Source organism: Sciurus carolinensis, chromosome 2, assembly GCF_902686445.1.
Source record: "Sciurus carolinensis chromosome 2, mSciCar1.2, whole genome shotgun sequence".
Classification (NCBI taxonomy): domain Eukaryota; kingdom Metazoa; phylum Chordata; class Mammalia; order Rodentia; family Sciuridae; genus Sciurus; species Sciurus carolinensis.
The window spans coordinates 48,343,034-48,367,038 of NC_062214.1; positions in this window are offsets into that span (position 1 = coordinate 48,343,034).

Here is a 24,005-nt window from a genome sequence, read left to right on the forward strand (position 1 = left end):
TAACTTCCTTTGTGTCCCATCTTATGCACAAGTAGTGAAAGGAGGGGAGATGTTGTAAATGGAAATGCAAACTAAAGCTGTTGTGCTACCACGGAAAGAAATACTTTACACATGATCTTTCCCACTGATCTCTAATGGGGTTTCCATGTTCATTTTCTAGAACTGTAGCTATGTTCTCTTTGAGGACACCACCCAGTGGCCACTAGGTGCTAGGTTTCCTGGGTTTTGGACATGGATGGAGGGATCTCCTTGGCACCATTTAAATGAAGATGAAATCAAGAAACATGGGTGCAGCTGTGCCAAGATCTAAGCAGTCAGTCAGGAAATTTTATTCATAACCTCATCATCTTTAGGCCAAGGTTAATATTATTTTAATGTTGAGAACCAAAGATTCTCAACATTTTAATTGGATTGTCAAAAGGGTGAAGAAGAACATACTTTAGCATTAAGATCTGGTCATTGTGACTTTGTCAGGGTTCCTGCCTGTCATTTGAAACTTGCCTATTGGAACAATTGCCATGAATTGTACAAAGTTCCAGGCACAGGAGAATCCTAAGGAGAAGAGTAGACAGAGGCAGCAATGCTCTGCTTTGTGTGAAGATTCTTTGTGAGGTTTCTTTCTTTTCACTTTGATTCTTTATCAAGAGCTCTTAAAATGCTAATGAGTCCTTGAGATCAGGGTCTACTTCTATTTTTACCTGAAGTGCCATGGCAAGGAAAAAAATTATATAGAAGCATGAGTTTGTGGAATAAGAAGTGGCTTGGGGTCATGCAGAATACCCAGTGGCAGATCCTCCTCATCTAGGGAGCTAATTTAATCTATAGCAGCTCAGTGACTGAAAATGACCTTGGGGTGGTCTGCTATGGTTTGAATCTGGAATATCCCCAAAAGGTCACATATTGAAGACTTGATCACCCTGTGATGCTATTGGGATGTGATAGAACCTTTGGGAATTGTGGCCTAGTGGAAGAGGTTAGGTCATTGGGGGCGTGGTCTTGAAGAGACTATTGGAATTCTGACTCCTTTTTCTCCCTCTCTTTGCTTTCTGGCCACTGGTGAGTAGTCTTCTCTGTCAAGTACTCCGCACCATGATTGTACTGCCTGCTAACAAACACTAAGGTAACAGAGCCAAGTGACTGTTGCCTGAAATCTCTGAATCCACAAGCCAAAATAAACCTCTTCTCCTTTTATTTTTTCAGGTATTTTGCCACAGTGATAGAAAGCTGGCTAACACAGAGTCTGAGTGTGCATTCACTTACATTAATAGGAACCAATCAATAATCTGGTATTTTGTTAAAGATACATTTAAATAATGTTTCCTTAAGACTGTACCTCACCTTTCCATAGATAATTTGGCTTCTTGACCCTATCACAAAATATATTATAGCAGAAAAACTGTGTGAAGACCAAGTCGGTCAGGATCTTGATGGAGATAATTTGGAGGCAAGTGACATGGAAATGGTAGTAGTCCTCCCCAGGTTACAATCACTCATGACCATGCCTTGTGGACCCATTTCCTGTGCTTCTCAATCTTTCGTTTGAGCATCGGGATCCCTAGAAGTTTCTTAGGACAGATTGCTGCCCTATCCCCAGAGTTTCTTATGTAGTATGTATGGGCAGGGGCCCATATCTGTTTTTCACAAGTATTCTATGTGAGATTTTGCTGGTCTAGTTACTGCACCACCTCTTGTTTCAAAGGGCCTGGGAAAGACTCCTTTCCAACCTTCACATAACTCAGGTTTGTGAGTTCAAAGCTAGCCTCAACATAGTGAGGCCCTAAGTGACTCAGTGAAACCCTGTCTCTAAATAAAATATTAAAAAGACTGGAGATGTTGCTCAGTGGTTAAGTCCTCCTGGGTTCAATACCCGGTACAAAACAAAACAAAACAAAATGAAATCAAATTTATGAAAAAAAAGAAGAGTTTAATTAGATATCAAGTATTGGAAGACTTTTGCTAAACTCGTGTCACACATTCCTGCTAAAATCAAGTCAAGGACTTAGAAATGAAGGGTGGGAGATGAGGAACTTAGCCAGATATCAAGGGAGAGGAAATTTTTGATAAAATTGACTTAGAGGATTCTTGCTAAAACTGAGTTTGGCAGGCCAAGGTTGAACATTTGTTGAGAAGAGGACTGGCTAAAGTTTGGTCAAAAAAGACGTCTTTGTGAGAGAAGGCAAGGAGGCTAAAACACAGAGCAGGTGGGTATGTCTTTTGATAAATGGAGGACTTTACCAACACTTTTTAATCCTGAGTTTAGGGAATCACAGGAAGTGCTAAATTATCTAAAGGAATATTATTTAAAAGTTTAGATCGAGATTAATTTTCTTTGGTTCTACAATAAAAAAATAAATAAATAAAGCTACATCTGTCCAGAGAAATCTTTTAAGACTGAAGGAAGATGTAGTTAAATCAACCAAATGACAGGTCATTAAAATTCCAAGAAAGTTTGAAATTAGCAAGTAAGAATGGGACTGGAAACTGTTGGGCAATCAGTCTCAAATGGAGATTACACCTCTTGAGATATTATATCAAATTAGATTGACTTTCAGGATATTTTCTGTGCAGCTATAACTGTTTTTATGAATGGTCTGAACAATAAAGTCGAAATCGCCTTATGAAATTTTTAGATGGAAGCAATTTGGCTGTGATGACGGATACTTTGGAGAATTGAGCTGGCTTTCATGATGCCCCAGTGAGAGAGCAATGCAGGGTCCAAATCAAGAGAAATGACACATAATGGAGCCTGGTATTGAGGGTTGCCCTTGGGAGAGAACAATAAATTTCAAAATAACATTTCACAAACAATGAGTGGGTTATGTTCACAGTGGGGAAAAAGATCTGTGGGTCAAAAGAGGTCACAAATATCTTTGAAATCTACTTGTTGAAACTCCCCAGGTGATGCTGACAATGAAATTGACTTGGAGGACTACGGAATAGGGAGAAGGTGTAGAGGAAATCATGCTCACCCACTTTGAGGTTTTCCTGGCCTTGGTTTTACCCAGAAACACTCTTGCTTATTGACAAAGGAGAGATTGGTCGGTTCTCTTCCCTTGCAGTTTTCTAACCCTTAAACATGTAGATGGTGCCACTTTAAGTGTGCATGTTCTACTTGCCCTTATCTCTGGTTTAGGGATGTCAACCTCATTAGCTCTGCCTTTGCTGCAGATTATTTATTAAGAAGCATCCATAGGACTGACTCATGTGGCAAAATGGGAAGGTATCTGGACTGGGCAGAGAAAAAAGTAGAGCCTGATATAGCTAGAATGGCCCTTCAGAGTGGTTCTGGGCTGGATTTAATGCAACCAGGTCACTGAGTCCTTGAAGTTGGTCTGTGAGCTGGGCAGGTCATCCTTGCAGGGACCAACTCCCTGTAGTACTCAGTACCTTCACTGAGGGACATCTTAGGGTATCTATCACAGTATTCAAATCCCTTCACTTTCAAAGTTAAATAAAACTCCTCCAACACCAAATGCTACTTATGTCTGGGTCAGTTTACTGTTTGTTTTAATTTTTCTCTGATTTATTCATGAAGGTAAAGTATGCCTGTTTCCTTAGGTCTCTTCTCTTAGCTGTGGGAAATATCAAATTGTGATTTGTTTTTCTTATATTTCTCTCTAATTGAACTATGCACCTTTGGAAAACGAGGCTATTTGTCCCCTGTGGACTACCCATGGACACAGATCTAGCATGGCATAATGCCTGTTTCAATAAAACACCTTCCCTGAATCTACTTTTTTTGATAACCTCCTCATATCCCTAGTGCTGGGTGTAGCTCTAGGTGTACAGTTGATGCATTTTATAACTGATTAGATAGGCAGGTAATGGATGGGTATAAATGTACCTGTGGGGCAAGTGACTTAGCTCAGCTGTGAAAAGAGACACCTGCTGAAATATTGACAATTTCTCACCATGAGTCCTTGCTCTGGAGAATATTTTATCAGTGTCTATGAAATGCCTGCATAACAGGGAGGAAGACTTGATTAATAAATCACAGAGTCAAAACAATGAACATCAGCAGGGACTTGCTTCAGGTTTGAAGAAGATAAAGCGCTCTGATCCTTCCTGGTAAACAAGTGCCCTTCAAACAGAGACTTGATGGAGTTATTCTGGGACAGGTAATGATGGACTGCCCAGGTTTTCATCTCTTCCAGGGAATCACTACTGCCTGATATCTCTGCTTTAATACAGTAGGTTTTGGTACATAGTTGACATTTTTCCCACAGAGCTTTGAGGTCAGGGAATATTCCAGCTCTTGGTAACTTAAGACATTCATGCAAAGTAGGATAGAGAATGGCAAGTCTCCTACGTGCTCTGTCTGATAGGTGCTCTGTCCCAAGACTGCTTCCCTCTTTCCCACGGCATTTTATCTCATGGGATCTAAGGCTCTGAGTGCTATGTGACTAGTCTCTTCTGCACTGGCTTGTGGGTCATAGCCTTATGTCACACAAAGTCCTGGCTAGTACCAATGCTCCAAGTGTTCCATAACTCTTGTCCTTTTCTTCTAGCGTTGGCTGCACTGGACCTGTCCCGGGTGCTTATTTGTAGCCATGACCCAAAGCACCTGTAATGGCAAAGACTTCTTCTTAGCTAAGGAATATGCCTAACTTGATTTGAAAATGAGCACACACTCATGCACAAAACACAAACACACACACACGCAGGATTTCTTTATCAACCTGTCAGTCCTATTTTGTCTTTGCTTTCCCTTTACTATTAAGTTCACATTTGCACACACCAAGCAACAGAACTAATGATGTGGCGAGTCACACTCCTGCATAAGTTGCTCTAGACCATGGGTTTCTGATTCTCAGTGACAAGACTGGGGAGATCCCCTGGAACATTCCTTACCTTCTGCACCTGGGACAAGCAGTATTTCTCGGGAGTAACTGTGCACCCTGTGGCCACAAGAACCAGTGCTCACCTATCTGGTAATCCCATGTGACCTTCCCATGCCCTGATTACAAGGGACCAGATACATATACATGAGGCAGACTGTGATTCAAAAGTTGCTAGGTTGTGACCCTTTCAAATATAGAAAACTTTCCACCGTTTGGCATCTATTAAACAGAGCTTTCCATTAATGAAGTCTTCTCCTTAGCAACCAAGCAAGGATAATTGATGTTTTAAATGTTAACCCAAGAACTGTGAAACTCTGAAGTGCCTTCTGAATTATCAAAGAGAGATTAATATTCCTATAATGTCCCTGCAATTCATTTTTAAAGGATAGCACAAAGAACAGAGAATAAAGATAAGTTGAAAAGAATGCTTAGGAAACAAAGATGATGTTAATTATTAGATTGATAGGTTTAGAATTCAAGAAGCAGTTTAGAAGAAAATTGAACATAATTTCACAGAAAAAAAGGTGATGCCCAACATTTGCACAAAAAATAAAGCCAAGTTTTGATTCCCTGGTTCCCACCCCTTCTTTACCACTGACCCATGAGTGTCATCTAATTTATTCTTCATGGTAAACTTTTTAAGTAGAAAAAGTTGCTTTTGGTATAACTTGGGTCCTCTCCCCTCCTTTGGATATTTGTCCCCTTTCAGTGGATAGAAAAAATTGGCCTGCAGACCATTATTATCATAGTATTAGTGACACAGAACACAGAAGCAAAGGGTGGTAGACTCAGGAGCCAGGTTGCTCGACTCTCCAGCTGTGGGATTTGGAGTGAGTTATTTGACTTTGCTGGGTCTCAGAGGATTATTGAAAAGAGGAAAAAACTGAATATTTATAAAGTGATTAAGACAGCACTTAGTATGGACAATACCCTATGTTAGTGTTTGTAAATAAATACATCACACTCCTAAGTGTTTACTTTCAAAACAGGATGTGGGTAAGGAGTGGCATCACCTTATTTAATGACTCAATTATGCTGTGAATCCTGGCTTTAGTGGGGAGGAAAGGTGGTCAGAGTTTCTTGTTGATTGCCTCCCTATCACACCACACAAGTGACTGTCCTATGGGTCCAGAGGTGAGGGCCTTGGTGATGATCACCATTGAAAAGCAGGTTTTGCTGGAAAGAGGAAGAAATAGTAGAAAGGATTGCAATTGTGGTAAAGTAGTTTACTAACTGGAACTTTTTTTTCCTTTCTGAAAGCCCTTCAGGAGAAGCCGGTCCATTAATCCAACTGACGTGGCTAGAGGAGCTGTCATAATTGTCCTGCTTTCTTTTGGGACATGCAAATATGAACCATTCATAACACAGTCATCCAAGCAAGTGCATCTAGCATTTTCTTCAGGGAGGAGTGTAGATGGAAAAATACCAACTTTTGAGGAATTTTCTTTGTCCTAATGATGACTGAATACATGGTTCATAGCACTCACATATCTTTGAAATTCTAAAAGGTATGGCAAATACACATTCATCTGACAACTTCATTCATCTGTTGGACACACTGGATGATGAACAGCCTGATATTTGAAAAGAGTCCAAACAATAAACAATTTTATTAAGAAAAATGCACAGTGGTACACCCCTGAAACCCCAGAAACTTGGGAGTCTGGAGCAGAAGGATCATAAGTTCAAGGCCAGTCTCAGCAATTTAGCAAGACCCTAAGCAATTTAGCAAGAGTCTGTCTCAAAATTCAAAAAAATAAAAATAAAAATGGCGATGTGGCTCAGTGGTTAAGTGCCCCTGGGTTTGATCCCAGTATCCCCCTGTCCCACCCCCCAAAAAGTTTGGTTTGAAGTTCATGCTGCCCAGAACATTATCTGGCTGCCCTTTTCATAGAGAGCTGGACAATTCATGTTTGCTTATTGGAAATATGTTTTTGTCATCATTAGATAGGAAAGCATGCAATCTACAAAGTACCACCATGATTGCCAAAAGCAGTGACTCAGAAGCAGAGGCAGCATTTTCACAGCCATCCTCTAAAATCCAATTGGTCCATCTCCAGTAGCTCCAAGACGTGAGTTTGGTTGTATACCTGGAGATGTACATGCTCAGCTATAAAGTCATTCTAACAGGAAAAACATGACAACTGTGGTAGTCAGTTGACCATCGCTGGAACAAAATTCCTAAGAAAAACAACTTAGAGAAGGAAATACTTGTTTTAGTTCATGATTTCAGGGTTTTCCCTGCTTGGCTGGTTGACTCCATAATTTCTGAGCCTGCAGTAGGGCAGTACATCATGGTGGAAAGGTGTGGTGGAACGAAGCCTCTCACATCATGGGAGACAGGAAGAAAAGAGAAAGGAGAAAGATTGTGAGAGAGTGAGGGAGAGAGAGAGAGAAAGAGAGAGAGAGAGAGAGAATAGGGACAAAATGTATCCTGTAAAGGCACATACACACTGATCCACCTTTCCAACTAGGCAACTAGGACCACCTTCTAAATTTTCCTCCACCTCCAAATAGCACCACCAGCCAGGAACCTAACCCTCCAACACATGAGCTTTTGGGGGACATTCCAGATCCAGATTATGACAACATCCCTTCAAATCAGACTCCCATCAGTAGTAGCATCACTGATATTTTTCTGTAGTGTCTGGCCACATGAAAACATCTACTCAAAATTTTCTAGGCCATAATCATCATTCCTCCTTTATGGAATCTTAATTGATGGTACTCTTCAGCAGTTGGAGCAGGCAAGGTTCAAGTTTTTGAGGAAACATATATTTTTCTGCCACATAGATGGACCTCTCCTATACAAGAACATCCTGTCTTCTGTTTCCTAAATCATCTGAAGCAGGCTCTGATTCTCGGTGCAAATTCCATTTTTCCAGAGAGACTAACCTGTAATTATTGATTGATGATTCGCAGGTAGAGCTAATTGAAAAGACATTTTGGGGGACCCTTTGAAAACTGCAGTTCATCCATCTCTTCAGATATTCTAAGCCAGACATTTATTCTGCCCTTGACAAATTTCCTTCACTAGGCTATGCTTCCACATTCTGCCCTTGCTTTTATTTAATGAGAACCCAGATGTAGGTCTGATAGCATTTGATGTGGAACTGCTGCCTAGGAAAGATGCTATTGAGGTCCCCACTGCTCTCCCTATGAGGCCACACAGGGAACAAAGCATCCCTCCAGGACTCCGTGAAAGGAAACCTGCCTGGGGAAAGCTGGTCCCCCTTTCTGTGTAAAGGATATTGTGTCCCCAGTTCTTCTATGACTGCCAGAAAACCTCAGATGGGCACAATCCCCTACTCTGCCTCCTCTGCAAACTGGCACTTGAGAAAGTATTTTAAATAACATTACTTTTTTTTTTTTTTACATTATTGAACACTTTGCAGCAAGTTGTCTCAAAAATCTTGTAACTTGGTGAACATATCAATCATTTAAACACTCAGTAAGGATATTAAAAAGGGAATTCTAGAAAAGGATTGAAAAATGATCCCCGAGTTTCCTTTAAGCCCAGAGATCCCATCATGCAGTAACTTTATCAGACTGAAACACCCTCACTTTCCCACTGATTCTGTTGAAAATATTTGTGCCTTCAAGGTAGGCCTTGACAAATCCTGGCTGTTCACATTTTTCTTTAATTTATAAATGGCAATAGGTTTGCTTGCTACTTCATTGCCAGTGTTCTTTCATACAGCAATTATGGACATGAAAACTGGATGAATAATCAAAATAAAATGTCTGAGTGTGTTGGGTGAACTTCCAAATGACACCAGCTCTAGGTTCTTGCTTGGTGAAGGAGAAAACTGTCCAGGAGATTTCCCAGCACATGCCAGTGTCTCAGGGAAACAGCCTTGTACGTGACCTTCAGCAGGTTATGCCCATCCCATGTGAGAGGGTTATGCCCATCCAAGATTTACTTACTGCATCCCCCATTTCTATTTGTTGTTTACTAAGATCAGTCTTTTAAATATATTCTTGCATTTAGGAGCTTTTCATGATTCAGACTGACAATGAGGCACCTGATGAGAAGTGGGTGTCAGGATTTAGAGAATTTGTACCTACAAGCACTTATACAGTACAGGAAGGGTGCTGGACACTCACAGTCATCATCAAACTGCATTTAGGTCATTGAGTACCTCAGGGAGCACAAATTAATTAAAACAAAACAGATTCTGCCAGGTCTGTAATGAAGATGTCCAAAGCTTGCTCACAGCTGGCACTTGGCTGGCTGGCAGGACAGTTCTCAGATGAATGGGAGCAGGAGCAGCAGACTGAGGGAGTCAGTGTGTGCTAATTGACAGATGGCCAGCCAGCCACAGAGGCTGTTCCCACTCTGTTTCTACCTGTTGGACACTCACACCTGGAGACCACATGTAATAGACTATGTGAGTCAGGTGCCTGCTTCAGGTGCTTTAGATGAACACTCTTCAGTGGAGAGAGGGTATATTTTGTGCCATGGTTGGAGAGGTGATTCTCCTGATAAAACTTCCAAGGGAAGGTTGTTCTTTTCTTTCAAGACAGAACCATGGAGTTTTCTGATTCCAAAATGAATTAAAAAATTCATTCTTGTAGTACAAAACACTTTGTCAGGCACAGATGGAGAACAGAAGACCTGCAGAACATGGCAGCACTTGGCACAGGCCCTTGCCTCTAGTTCTGGTGGTCACTTGCTGCCTTGGACACTGCAGACTCCCAGTTGGTTCCTTCAGTCCAATCCTCTGCAAAGGGAAATTGGAGAAATACAAATTTAATCACAACAGCTACAAATGTAAAGTCTTTTAGGATTCTCTGACATTCTAAGAAAAGAGTTTAGATTCCTTAACAGGGAATACATGGAACTTGCTCCATGTTCCTCAAAGTCCTACTGAGAAGACTCCCACATTTTCCCTTTCCATCCTAGAATCATGCTTCTTGCCTCTCTTCATGAGATCCAAAGGTGGAAGGCCTCTCCACCTCCATTTTCTGCTAAGACAAGTTGTAGGTCTTCTCCAGACCATGTCTTAAATGCCTATTTTTACATTTCTTCCCCTTACTCTTTGTCTTTGTGCTGAGTACTCTTAACCATTTCTCCATCTTATTCAGTGTTTTAGAAGAGTGTCCAACACACATGGTCTATGTTTTCAATGTCAAATATCAGAGGTTGCATAGATTCTGCTATTTCTGCATGCCATGCTTTCAAATCCTCATCTCCAAGCTCTTGCCTCCCGAAAACTAAACTCAAATGTTTATCTATTTCCTAGATATCACCCATAAGTTACTGAAGCATTTATCAGTAACTGTACTCCCACTGAAATCATTCCAAGTAATGCAATTTAAGGATCACAGATTTCCATGCTTGGGTTTGAATTTCAGTTCTGACATTGTATGTATTTGAACAAGCTGTTGTATTCTGTAAGTTTCAGTTTATTCATACAATAGGATAATAATTCCTACCTTCAAGTATTTCACAAGAATTCAATGAACCTATACTTGCTGTGAATGGAATAGGGTAAATTCTCAATAATTTTTAGTTTAACATCTCAATCAATTATGTTCCTCCCCCATTTTCCAAAATTAAGTTATTGCTTTTAACCTCTAAACAAGCCAGCCCATCCTATCCCATCGATACATCAATCATCTGAGTGTTAGCCATCTAATCATCTATTTCTTCATCCATCCATCAATCCACCTGTCCATCCATCCACTCCATCTATTTGTCCATCCATCCATTCACTCATTCACTTATCCACCCAATTATTCACCCATTCATACATCTAGTCAATCAAGTTAGATCCCTAGAAGAACATGGGGCACTAAAGAAAAGATAAATAATTAAGGATGGCTGAAGTGAAGTCTGAGTCCCTGGAGTAAACAGAAAGGAAACTGACAATGTAGATGAAAAAGAATTGTGACTGACCTTGTTTTCTATGCTAATAAGAGTGGGAATGATCCTACCTGCAACAAGAAGTAATTTAATATTGCACAGTGATGACTATTGACACTGATGTCCAAGGCACTTGTGAAATGGAAACAGGTAAGTCAGCAACTAGGTGAATGAAAACCTGTTGGTTATGGTTCTGCGGGCATAGAAACTTGAGATCAAAGAATAATGAAGCTGTAAAGTGATGGCCTAAATAAAACTAGCAGAAATCAGCAGTTTTGAGAGAAAAAGTATTTGCGTGGGGACAATGAGGAAAGTGAGGGGGATTTCACAATACTTCATAGAAGAAACTTAAAATAAGGCAGAAGGATGGCAATGTATGAGAGCTATGCAAGAAGCCAGAGTGTCAATGAGTTGAGCCCATGTCTATCAACAAGTGGTTAATTGGATGACAGGCAGTGAGGCATTCAAACCCACTGTCCCTTGGTTGCCCACCTATGGAGTAAGAATGTCTATATCATAAGCATTTGATGAACATCAGATACCTATTAAATGACTAGATATATGCCTGGTGAATTATAAACCTTCAGTAAGAGCTGGTCAAACTAATGTCATGCATCACTTAATGACAAGAATGCATTCTGAGAAACAGTTTGTTAGCTGACTCTGTTATCATGTGAACAGTCTACTAATGCAAACTAACATGGGTACAATGACACTAAGGTAATGTGATCTTATGGGATCATCCTTGTAGATGTGGTTCATCACTGAAATGCTGTATAGACCATAACTCTATCTACAAGTGAGAGTACTCAATAGGATATAATGTAATGAATAAAAGGACAAGAGGATTTGCAAGGTGGAGATGTTTTAGGTAGGTGGCACATAAAGAAACAAAAAGGCAGGCATTAGAGCTACCTGGTTGGTACCTGCCACTACAGGTTGACCTGTAGTACAAAATTCACTCGAGGGAACCACTGCCTACATGCTTAAGTTACGAAAAGCCAGAGGAAAGCTTTCCTTAGCATGTGACACTTTCTATGTTGGTCTTTTCTGTTCCTAATTTAATCCCCTCCCTGAAATTAGTTTTCCATTACTCTGTATGGTCTAGCTTTTCTTTTCTGGTTCTTGACTAACTCTCTAGCTCATTCTTCACCATTTCTGATTTTATGAAATGAAGGGGTTGGAGAACAATAGATGTTAAAATGCACAGTAACCTCTCTGATTTCATTTTGTGACAGTGCTTTGTTCTATAATTTGTTGAGAGTATTGCCTTTAGATGTGTCAGTGATATTTTGTTGGGAGGGATCTCAACCCCTCCTGAGAGGATTCCAAGGCAGATTCACATGAATGTGTGTAATTCTGAACAGTGACTGGAGAGATGCAGATCAGAACAACTGGATTCACAAATAGCAGGGTTAATGAATCAGAAGGTCTGTGGAATATGATTAAATGGTTTTCTGTCCATTCCTAAGTAGTGTGCATTGTGGCAGAGAAGGTAAACACAGCTCTGGGAAATTCAAAGATGGGGGCAGAAATTTCATGAAATAAAGAAGAATAAGGAAGCTGCACATGCAGTTAGTGGGTGTTATTCTGAACTCCTCAATGCCCTGGCCCAATCCTATTTGGTAATCATCCCTCTACCTACCACAAGGATGAATGGATGGATGGATGGGAGAGAGGTTTGGAGGGAGGAAGCAACAGGTCTACTATGCATATATCATTCCTGGTATGATCTCATGTCCATTGTATCATTCAATCTCTTTATTTAATGTATTATTTAATCCAAAGTATCAAAATCCCCATGAAGGTAGTAACATTACTACCATTCCTGTGAGGAAACAGACATGAGGCGAGGTCTCCAGTAAGTTGATGTTAGTACAATCCACAGAACTTACTCAGATTTCTCCAGATTTACACGCGCTCATGAGTGCATATGTATGCAGGTACACAGTTCTGTGCAAATTAATCACGTGTAAACACCACCAAAAATCAAGACTCTTCACTACCACACAGTTCCCCACTACTACCCCTTTACAGTCATGCCTGCCCCTTCCCACTCCATCCCCATCCTAACCTTTGGCAACCTCTGATCTGATCCCAAGCTCTATAATGATGTTAGTTCATGAATCTCATGAAGGGAATCATGCAGCACATATTATTATCAGATTATCATTTTTTACTCAATATATTTTCCATGAGATTCATCTAAAGTTTGTGGGTACCAATTGTCCACACCTTTTATTGCTCAGTATTTCCCCTAGTGTAGCATAGTGACTTTTCAGATCACTGATTTGTTCATTAAGGCAGCATTTAAGCAAGATTCTATATAGTTGCTAACCCACTTGACATGAGCTAAAACTTAAACAGGTCATAAAATGTGGACGAGATTAATCAGAATCATGTGAGTGATGTCTTATTAATGTCCTTCCCACCCCAGGTAACTGGTGCTGGCATGGAGGAGGTGCTTAGTGGAACATGTGGAATTATTGAGTCTGTGAGTTTCAGAGCTTGCATCACATGTGTGCCAGGCTTGGGGGGTCTGTCCCAGCATTGAAGGGTAAGTAATAAAGGCAGCTGAGTGTCAAGGAATGGTGAATGAGGGAAGAGTCTATGCTTAATTTCCAGATGTTATGTGTATCAAGGGCCTAATCAGGCTATGAGAGCAAACAACAAGAAGGATGAGCCAGAATCAAATATTCAAGCATTAGACAAGGGAGAAAGGCCCATTCTATGTAATTGAAGGGGCACAGGTCGGGGTTTGTATGGAAAGTGGATAGGCAAATGTTAACAGGGCTACAGTGGATGATTGTGCTTGTTATGCACTGCACAACTCCAAGGAATGATGTTATGAAGTCCCCCAATGTACAGTACACATACTGTACAGTGATATAAACTACTCTGAGTAAGGAAGAGAGTATCAAAGGCCCATCTAAATGCACTTGATTTTACTATAAGATTCTATCACTCAGAGGGGCAACAAGGCTAAAAAGTCAATAGAGAATGTTGGTTTGCAGTGAAGAGGACAAATATAAGCAAGATCAACCTCTGTGCCTTCAGCCACATTGGGTTAATGGGAGCTCTGAGGATAACCAGGACTCATCTTTTGCATGTCTTTCTCTGGGGTGGGATAGTTGTAAATGAGACCTGGTGTTTGATGGTCCTCTGAACCTTGACTGAGGTTTAGAAGTATAACTTGATTTTAAGTTAAATCTTATTAGGTGTGGAACCCTAGGCAAAGGGAGAAATCTTTAAGGTCTATTGGTTTAAATTCTGTTTGGATCTACCAATGGGATTGGTAGTGGGTTGGTTTCCAGGAGGCTGACAAGGTAGGACATGGTTAACCAGGGAGAGATGGAATAAAAGCAGCTCAACTGATCAAATCTCATTGCAACTAATTCCTCAGGGGCTATAGAGAAGGCCTGGAAACATGACATCATTACATTCTTGCATTGTCAAAAGATCATTTCTGACAAAAAAAAATTGAAAAGGAAAACAGGTTAGGGGTGAAGTTTCCTAGGATAACCAATAAGCATGTCTTGTGGGAATCTCTGTAACATGGGGTTTTAGTGTTGTAAGTGTTTGGCTATTGGAAAATGTTTTGAAATTTAAAAATAATTTAGTAACAGTTAATAGAAACAAGTAAACTCACCTAAAAGCTTACCTGTTTGTTTTTAAATCCACAAACTCAGTCTTCTGTCATCTTTGCTGGTGATGGCAAGGAAAGATGGAGACAATGCTAAGGGCAAAAAACAAAGAATGAGAATAAAATCTCAAGGGTTTATTCTTCTCTTTTAGCTTTGATTCCTAGTCCTAATCAAGTTAGAACCAATTCCCATCAAGCCTCAGCAAATCCTCTTACTTAATTCATGAAACTCAGTATATCCAGTTCAGGCTGTGACAACCTGTGACTGAGGGAAAAGTCCAAATTACAGCAGGAAAGCCCTCTGTGACTCTCTGAACCCACCGTCCACTCTGGCACCCACCATGATCGGTTTCTATGGGATGTATTTGTACAGGTGCTTCCTCTGTGTTCATGTGCTAATGTGTGCAGAAAGCATACACCATGCTATACCAGTTAAATAAGCACCACAGAAGGCCTTTGTTTTAGACTGTGCTCCTCTCTGGGCCCCAACAGACCACACTAAATGTTAAAATGGAGTCATTCACCAAAACTAAAAGTTCAAGTCACCAGACTAAAACTGGGTTGTTATCAGACCTTTGGAATAATTAGGAGACTATAATAGTCAAGTTTCCTAAACAGGTCAGTTTCAACCAGCATGATAAAGAAGTTCCTTGTGTTTTAACCCTTAGTAAAATGAAAACAGAAGAACTCCTATGACTCCCCACTAGTTATTTCTCTATTGTTATGTTTGTTCATCCCCATCCTTATAAGGATGACTTTAAAATGACCGACCTGTTTTTGTTTTTCATTTCTGTTTTCTTCAGTCTCTCTACCTGTTAAACTAACCCATTTGCTGCAGTCCATTAGGACACTCATTCTACTTTACGAAATGCAGTGTGGCCTGATTCTAGAACTACAACTAAAGCTAATTAGGTTCATTGATTAGATTTGTTATAATTTTGTCTTTGGATATGCCAGCAAAGGAAGACAGTCATTACTGCTACTGTCCTTAGGGGAAAACATTGCTCTCTGCAGGGGTTGATCTTGGGATTCTATTGAGGTAGACATTTCACCCTAAGGACATTCTTGACCACAGCCAAGCCAGGTCCAGAAGGGTGAAGTCCTTGACCCTTCTTTCTAATCACCAAGTTCTCTGTAGTCTTATTCAATAGCATGTCTTTTAAATCCAACCTCCTTTCCCCATTCTGTAGTCACGTACAAGTCCAGGCCTTCATCAAGGGCCACCTGGACTTCAGCAAGAGTATTGTCACCAGCCCACGGCAGCCATTGCCACTGCATATTTCAATTTGACAGGAGCCTCCACATGCACATCTTCCAGAGTTTTTGTCTTCAGAATAATTTTGGATAAAACTACTTTTTTATCCAACACCTCTCTAACCTAATGACTCCCCTCTTGCTCCTTCCTCCCAGAGTTCTTTTGTAAGAATCCTTCTAAGGGGCATAGCCTTACCTCAAAATATTCTTTCAGGTTGAGATGACTAAATTTACTCACAAATTTTTCAAGAAACATTTCCCTGATCTCCTAGCCTGCTGCATTCTCTGCCTTCCATGTGCATTTCCATTGTACATTATATCATGAAAATATTCTTCTGTCGAAACTATCCTCAGACTCTGAATGGTCTGTTTCCCCAAAAGAACTGAGGGGTTCTTGAGGACAGGGGGCAGATCCTACTGAGAACTGTTTCTACAGTTCTACCACTCAGTCTGAATTATAAATTCCCTGAAAAATGCACCTGTTAAATGAATGAATAAATAGACCCTCTCAAAGTAATGTTTTAAAATCATTTCAGAAGTGAAAGTTCAGTGAAAGTTCAGAATGATGTTTTCTCCTCTGTTAGAGTTTTCTCTGGAAAAATATGAAACAGTATAAGAATGAGAATATGATATAGAAAGAGATAGGAGGTAGGTAAAGACAGATGGATGCCTCCCTGAGAAGGCATCTCTGTGGGCAGAATTTTTGAAGATGTATGATACCAGTTAATGATAACAGAGGAATAAAACAAGAATCAGATTTCTTTTCTGCTTTCAGTCAAATATTCTGAATTCTTCATTTCAGATACCCTCAGGTTCACTATCACAACTCTTAGAACATGTAGAAACTAGAGGTTTTGATAGATTTTGTTACACATGAGGATCTCTCATAAAACATCCAGAATGCCCTTATGGAAATGTCCCCAGGGTCAAGGGACTTGACGCCCAGCCTAGACTTCTTTCCAAGTAGATCAGAAAACCATGGTAAGAGAGAGCAAAAACTTCCTGGAAACCTTTGTGTAGTAAAAGATAATCAAGCCCTAAAATCTTCATGGCTGAAACAATAATTTTCTATTATGTCTCTCACTCCTAAGGTTGGCTACATGGGTAGTTCTTCTGTTGCTCTCCCCTGCAGTCACTAGTGGCTTGACTGGGTTGTAGGACCCAATGTGACCCCTATCATGCTGGCAGGTGGTGTGTGCTTTTGGCTTGGGTGCCTCACAGTCCTCTAAGAGGACTGACCCAGCACTCTTCTGTCTGATGGTATTAGAGTGGCAAGAAGATGAAGGTGAGCAGGGTGGGATCTGCAGGGGCCTGTGTAAGACAACCCACCACAGCACAAATGAGATTAATAAAAGTGACTCGTGTTGATCTACAATAGTTCCAGTTAGAGCCCAAGACAAAACAAGAGAAATTCACATTATTCAGAGTTGCATCAATGGTAACTATTATGATTTCAATATGGCTTGTTTCCCCCAACTTATTGTTATGGTTCGGATGTGACGTATCCCATGAAAGCTCACATGTGAGACAATGCAGGAAGGTTCAGAGGAGAAATAATTGGGTTGTAAGAGTCTTAACCCAATCAGTGAATTAATCCCTGTAGGATTAATTGAAGTAGTAGGGTGTGACTGGAGGAGGTGTGAATTGGGGTGTGGCTTTGGGGTATATATTTTGTATCTGGAAAGTGAAGTCTTTCTCTCTACTTTCTGATGAGCAAGTTGCTTCCCTCTGCCATACTCTTCTACCATGATGTTCTGCCTCACCTTGAGCCCCAAAGAATGGAGCTGATCTTCTATGAACAAAGGCCTCTGAAACTGTGAGCCCTCAAATAAATCTTTCCTCCTCTATAATTGTGCTGGTCAGATCATTTAGTCACAGCAGCGAAAAAGCTGACTTAAACATTCACGTAAAATTTTGATCCCCAAAATCATATGCTAGTAGCCTTAAGAGAGTAGAAACAGATTATGGAATTTAGGGGAGGAGGGTTTTGAAAAGTGATTAGGATTATGTCACTATGGTAGAGTTCCCATGATTGCATACTGGTGGCTCTATAAGAAGGGGGACATATATGCAACATGCATATACATACAAGCTCCCTATCTCTTACTATGTTTCTGTACCATCTTAGGACTATGCCAGCAAAATGACTGTCACCAGATGAAAGCCCTTAAATCTTCATAACTAGGAGCTAAATAAACCTCTTTTCTTTGTAAAGCTAGACTAACTCCAGGTGCTTTGCTATAGTAATGAAAAATGAACAACACTATTGTTGAACTGGAACAAAGCAATAGAGAATGCTGTCTCTGCTCTGCAGCATGAACCACCCTGAGACAGGTGCATGAAGATGCATCCATGTTTGCTGTTAAAAGAAGATTTAATTTCACTGTGAGCCTTAGTCTTGAAATGTGTGCTTTCCACATTACATGGAGAAAGGGCTGACAGAAGAGACACCTGTGATGGAAAGTTCAGTGCTGGAATTACTAAGGGCAAGGCAGACCCAGGTGTAAGGATAGAGAGATGAAGCAAGGGCAATATCCATAGTTGTCTAGAAGATGGTGGATTTTCTATGGATCCATGATGGTGTCCTGGGTATGGGGAGCCCAGATCACTGTCCATATCCTCCTATAGTGACAGCTGGTGCTCCACTGTAAAATTGAGAGGGATGAGCACATGTCAATTGCATCTTAGTTTGTAAGGCACTTAAAAAGAAGACTTCTAGATTCTAGAAACACTGGGATCCAGTGGCCCACACTTCAAAGTCATTTGGTTTTGATACTTTTGGAGTAAGATATCTTCTTGGGTTCAAGTATTCATGTTGCTAGAGGTTGGTATAAGGATGGCTTCCTGTGAGAGACTGATGGTGACCTGATACTTTATTAGTGTGGGCAGATGATGACACACTGGAAGTTACTCCTTTCAGACCAGAGTGTAATTCCTGGAGAAAGTACTATAATATCACCTAGAACGACTGTGATATTCCAAGAGTGGCTGTTCCTTTTCCATGGTGACACATTCATGTGGTGCCAACATGCCCAATACCTGGAAGAAATAGGACTTTGGCATGGAGAGTCAGCATTTCACATCAATAAACAGGCAGCTGTCTGAAATCCCAGGAAATCCAATGTTGTCAAGAGGCTAGGTTCTCAACACTGGTGATTTTGCATCAATGAAAGGGCTGGTGTATAGTTGAGCTATGCAATGTGTGAGCATTGAACTGATATCACACACCCTGGGTGGGTGCATAAGCTCAGAGCTCCCCATGCAGAATGTTCTTGTAGGATCCTTGGTGTTGACATGGAGGTTGATGAAGATTAGTAGATAAGAGAAACCTTCTGCTGCTGCCCCTAGATTAGGGAAATGAACTACTCTCTTGGCCAATTTGTGTTGCTGCAACAGATACCTGAGACTGGTAATTTGGAGGCTGGTAAGTCCAAGATCAAGAGACCACATCTGGTGAGGGTTTTCTTTCTGTGTCATATTATGGCAGACAGCATCACATGGTCAGAGAGGATAAGAACTTGTAAACTCTGGTTTCTCTTCCACCTATTACAGACACCAATCCCATCGTGGGAGCCCCACCCTCATGATCACATCTAACTCTATTTATCTCTCAAAATCCACTCCCCTCCAAATTCATCAGCATTTGAATTTGGGGATTGTTTCCAAAACATGAATATTGAGAGAAACATTCAAACCATAGCTGGTATTACCTGGTTGGCAGCCACATGGTTCCACAGGGACTGCCAGAGGGATAGAGCAGAGGTTATGTACTTGGACACACTCATTTAGATGGGAAATTCTCTCAGCATTTGGTGAAGCAGAAACCTTTGGATGGTGGAGGAGAAAGAACAGCTTTAACCAATGTTGACCAAACTGCAGAGAAACAGGAGGCTATATGATTCAGCAGCAGTGAAAGAGACTCATGGTGACATAGACCTGACATCAGTTGTTAATAAAATGACTATGAACATTCATTACCAATAGTTCCATTAATGCAATTTTTAAATACACCAGCCACTTCCCTGAATGATTTGTAGATAAAACCATCTCAGCAATATTCAATGTTTGAAATTTTAAAACATGTGGTATCTCTTGTAGTCCCAAACTGATTACTAATTACCATAGCATGAATGCACCATTGGCCAGCCATAATGCAGCATAATAATACAGTGAAAACCCTGCTTGATCATTAGCTGATATCCACAGGGTAAACCTTGATTTGTGATTTCATCACTTAATTTGGGGAATTAGCCAATGAGAAGGATTGGTGCAGAGGCATCGATTAAAGACAGGGCTTAAGCACACAGTATAATAATAATCCACATAAAAGATTAAAGATTATACTTTATATTATAGTCTAACTAAAATATACACGCAAATATCATTGGTCTCTCTGATTTATGTACTAGGGAGATCTTAAATCTTTGGGTACTAGTAATGCTTTATCTAATCTAGTAATGCTGATTTTAGCCATCACCAAAAACAGATACATGAGTCTCCAATGTTAAGCATACACTTACATAAAAGCCCCTCTACTTCAGGCATTTTTACCCATGACAAATGAATGCACATACCCACACACAGAGTTGTACATAAATGTTCGTAACAACTTCATTCATGGAAGTCAATAACTTGGAGAGAAATGAAGTATCCAACTATAAAAAAAAGAATGATTATGGATACAATGTTTTGTGAATCACTTTCACAAAACATTCTGTTCATCAAGTCAGATGCAAAAGTACATACACTGTGTGAGTCTATTTAAATAAAATTCTAAGAAATCTAAGTCTAAACTTTTGTGACAGGAAGCAGATCAGGATTTGCCCAGGACTGGGGATGAGGGTATTGACTATAAAGAGTACAAGGGGACTTTGGGTGGTGATTGAGATTAGGAGGATTATTATATAGTGTATATGTTTGTCAAAATCATGTCCTTAAAATGAATACATTTTATTGTATATAGATCTTGCCTCAATAAAGCTTATTTTTTTAAAGTTCCCAAAAGTGCATTTGATTATTATAATATTAAGCAAAATTTCAAACACAACAATTTGGTATCACTGCACTGCAATGCTCTGATCAATTAGGGAGAGCAAGAGGTGCTGCTCTGGGGCCTTCTGTCTCCAGTTTCCTTAATTAGGCATCGAGATTCCCTCTGTTTCCACTTCATGCCTGCTTCCTGTTCCTCTCAGGCAGAAAGCACTTTGCTAATGGGTTTAGGTTTTCTTTGTTAGATGCCAACAATGATCAAATAATTCCTCCACGATTAAATCAAACCTAGCCTCATCCTGAGCTGAAATATTGATGATTGCCAACTTTGCTTCTGCTCAGTCCCCAGAAGATCCTGTTCCCAATGAGGAAATGCCAGTAGTATTTTTGTTCTCTTTTTCAACCTGAAGAAAGGGATTCTTTTCCCCAAAGTTGGTAGAAATAGTATCACTTGGACTATATTTTTAGAGATCAGCCACAAATACAGTTGTTTTGTGTTGTGTTAATTTGCCAACAATGTTAGCAGGACAGAACATGATACTTGCCTCTATTCATATGACAAGTAATGATTTCAGAAAATATTTGGTAAATAATTATAAGATATTCTCCTAAATCAAAGTAGAAAAGATAAAAGTTCTTCTTTAAAGCATTTTCTGATAAAGCATAGGAAGGAAATGTTTCAAATCTGAAATGGATACTTTGGACCGTGACGAAATGACATTGTAAAATACAGATTTTACAGGAAGAAAAAATAACCTCTCTGAGAAAATTTTATGTTCTTCATCATAACCAGAGACCAGGAGTGCCTCTTGTGATGATGTCATTGCAACCAAGAAATTATATCTCATTAAATCTTCTCTATGGTTGATCCTTCCTAAACTGAACACAGCAGGGAAATTCAAATCTCTGGAATAACGATTTCAGTCTCTGCCTATCACACCGTTTCTTGTGAGATGGTCCACAATATTTTTCAAGATGAAAAGGTCAGGCTTATATTGCAGTGGGAAATTTTCAAAGCAGGTGGTGTTCCTTTTTTTCTTTTTTGATTCTGATGGTAAGTGGCACGGTGATGTCAATTTCTAGGTGCAGAAATTCAGTTGGCCCAGCAGGTATTTCTTGTGAAAGCACCAATCAATAGAAAGAGAAGTGGGCCCCTACTGTCTGGAAGGTGGAGACCTTAGCCCTGTGCTCACCAGGACCTGTGTCCACTTTCAAGGCAGGATCAGAGAAAGAGGATGAGAGGCCAAGGTGAGGAGATAAGTCTATATTTCTATTAAATGGAATTCTCAAGTTCTGGCTCTTATATTTCTCCCTCTTCTTAGATATGGAAAATGACAAACCCCCAAATAGTGTGACGTGGGAAGAGGGAGTAAGGAAAAAGGCAACATACTGATAACATTGATCCTTTCCCAATACATTCTTTCCCTGTGATGAGACAAACCCTGGGAAGGAGATATCCATCAAGCCTGGAAAGAAAAACCTCTGGGAAAAGGTCAAAGCATTGATCCTTCCCCCCAAAAAACCTTTTCCAGATACTGACTGCTGATCCCAGACCCCCATTTTGCCCAGTAAAAACGGACCTCAAAATGCCCAAACTGACATGCTCACCTCTCAGTGTAACCTATATAAGCACAGGCTACCCCTTTGACCAGTGGCTAATTTTCCACCAGGAAAGTGGGTTCATCAGAGATGAGACTCCACTGCTGAATAAAGGCTGTGCTGATCTTTGAAGTTTGCACCGGCTCAGTCCTTTTGTGCTAACACCTACCACATTGAAAAATTGGTGTAATCAGAAGAGAAACCTAAACATCCCACAGTTCTGCTCCCTGGTTATTATTTCACAGATTTGAACACCTCACATTCTTTCTCCTCTGACATTAGACTATTAATTTGAGCCTCTGACACTCTTCCTCATATAGTTGAGAAATTCCTTGCAGGGAGGGGAATTCTGTACACCGAATATACCCCACAGTCCAAGGAGTTACCTTCTTATAGAAGCCAGGGACATGAGGACAGAGGTTTGTGTTGAATCATCCCAGACCTCTGCACTGTTCAAGGTAACAGACTTCAAACTGGATAATGACTGGTCCTGCTGACCTGGAGCAATGACTCATTGTCATGGCCAGGGTAACTGGAAGTCTGTGACAGGCTACAGGATTGGGTACCATATTCATTTTTGTTACCTAGGAGCCTGTCATCCTAGGCACCACAGGTATGATCAAAATTTAGCCTAGTCCAGGAGAAAGCAAGACTATCAACAAATGAGATGGCTGGCTACATAGGTTTTGTCCAATCACCACACGGTGACAGGGTGAGCCAATCAGAGTCCTGCTTTCAGAGAGAGTAGGTTGACCCCAGGCAGAGTCATAGTGAGGGAGGAGGAAATGTGAGGTGGGGATGGCTCTGGAAGAAGCCATGACCACCCACCATGGAAATGAGAATTTTCCCCTAAGAACTGTCATGACTGAAACCCAGATTTCCTATGAACTGTCAAAATGGAAAGAACTAAACCACCATTTATGTGAAAGTGTAATTATTTGTATAGAAAATTCAAAAACTCTACAGAAAAATTAGAAAAAGCAGTAATAATGGAATCTAATTGTTTAAGGACTGTGTATTCAAGTCTATGGTATTCTGTACTCGACTGTGAGAAAATTAATTAAAATTTGTTATTTTGGTTTACAAATATAAAGAACCAAGGAATAAACTTATTGAATGTTAAGATCTTAAAATAAAAATGTATAGCATTTTTCTGAGTTTTTATAAAATCTTAAGTGGAGAGACATGTCATATTTCTGAGCAGAAATCCTCAATATTCCAGAGCTGTCACATGTCATCAGATTGATTACTCCCTTTAATATAATTCCAGCAAAAACTTCACCAGGGCTTTGCACAGGACTTGGCAAGTTGATTGCAATGTGTGTAGAAGGGTCAGAGACCTGAAAGGTCTGGTTTCTTCCTGTTCTCCCTCAGCAATGAGTGAACTTGCCCTGCTAGTGCCCAGGTATAGGCACACTGGCAGCAAACGGCCTCGTCCCTCAGCTTTTTGTCCCCCAGTGAGGCTTGCAGCACACCCACAGGAAAACCGATCTCCACACATCTTCCAGTCGCACAAAGGCTCATGTGGCAGATACCCACTTTCATCCCTTTGGTTCCTTAGTCCAAAGGGTGTTGCACTCATGGGGACAATGGCATTTACCTAGCTGAGTGGGAGACTGGCTTCCTCAAGGTCTGACTACAGCCAAAACATTCTCTCAGAAATGAGAGGCCAAGAAATCCTCATTCTCCCTATTCTGCTGTGAATAAAAATGACCAGTTTCCCCTCACCTGGGCATGCTGAACACATGTCTAAACTCTACCTGCTTCAGAGCTCTTGTTCCCAAAAATGGCAGTGAACCAACTGACCCCC